The 1,443-nt window shown below is 42.6% G+C and overlaps 1 pseudogene; it reads right to left on the bottom strand.

The window, feature by feature from the left end:
- Positions 1-222: 222 nt before the first annotated feature.
- LOC102830169 lies at positions 223-781 on the bottom strand (annotated as a pseudogene).
- Between the last annotated feature and the right edge of the window lie 662 nt (positions 782-1,443).

The raw sequence follows: 1,443 nt of genomic DNA, 5'->3' as shown, positions 1-1,443 counted from the left end.
AGTGGCTCTTTACTGTATATCCTCTACGTATTTCAGGGTCCAAAAGGGAGATAGATACCTCCCTTTCTTCTAATTGCTGTTCTAGACTACTACTCATATTCTTGTTGGGAAAAACAAAACGAAACAAAACAAAACAATGTAACTAGTTAAAAAACACAAGGACTTTATTATTCCCAACACAGGGCAGGTCTTCACCAGGTGGTGGGAGGTGGCTTTGGGCCCCTACTTGCCAGCCATGAGTGGGCTCCGTAGGACCACGATGACAGAGTCCCCACGTAGGAACATCTTGGAGATGTAGCGTTCCTTGCTGACGGTCTTGGACTTTTTCTTGCCCTTGCCACTCTTGGGGACTTCGGTCCACATCTCTTTCACATTCTCCAGCACCATGTTGCGGTTCCTGTCAAAAGCCTTGACACGGCCCAGCAGTTTCTTGTTGTTACGACAGTTGATGAGCACTTGGGTGTTGCTCTTGACCGACTGCGTGAACACCGACAGGGGCCCGGGCCGGTGTTAAACTCCTCCTCCTCCCGCTTCTGTAGCTCCTCTGGGGTCAGCTCACTCTACTTGGGCTCGTCGAGGAGGCTCACGGAGCTGGCAGCGTTCTTCGGTCCACATGTTTCCTCTGCGTTGCTTCAGCCTCTGCTTCTTGTTGAAAAATTTATCTCTGAGACTCATTCATTCATTCATGCTTTACCTCATTTGACAAATAATTATAGAGTTCCCGTTGTGTGTCAGTACTTTTTAAACTGATGATACAAAGGGTGTCATATGACTTAACCATTCACTTTCCCTGCTAACTTCAGTCATCAATATCCTTCTAGTTCACGGTGTCTCAAATTGGCTTACAGAACAAATTGGGGAAAGAAAAGAAAGACGATGAACTGGAATAATCTCCTTTTCAATTGGACCACTGGCTAAATAGCCTGATGATATGTGCTAGAAGAATAAGTCTTTCTGTATATAATGCCCTTAGAGGATGTTTTCGGTAAAGATTACTTACAGTAAACAAACATAAAAATCACTGGATCTATGAAACATGACTACCTGGAGAATGTTAGATATCTTATACAACTATCATTTTATAAAATTATCTACATTATTAAATGTGCTTTGCTGTGTGAGATGATAACAGCCCAAGCCCCACGTAAAACACCTCATCTGTTATTCTAAACCAGAGAGCACATGCCCAATGAAGGGAAAAAAGGGCCAGGTAATCTAATAAAACATCTCATACTTCTCTCTGCTTTGTCTTTGCCATTTGGATTATCATTATGCTTGTAATTGCTTGTTAAACTGAACACTGTGTGTAATATGTGATATATGTGAATCTGATGTGACAATTCAATCCACTTGATAGCTCAGCCTTCTAGCCCCAACACGACACACATACACACACAGAGTACTCATTAAAACGAACAGTTACCACGTCATTGTACAACCCAA

This window comes from Chrysochloris asiatica, unplaced genomic scaffold (assembly GCF_000296735.1).
Source record: "Chrysochloris asiatica unplaced genomic scaffold, ChrAsi1.0 scaffold00030, whole genome shotgun sequence".
Taxonomy (NCBI): Eukaryota; Metazoa; Chordata; class Mammalia; order Afrosoricida; family Chrysochloridae; genus Chrysochloris; species Chrysochloris asiatica.
Note: the sequence above shows the minus strand (reverse complement) of the source record. Positions and strands in the feature narration are given on the sequence as shown.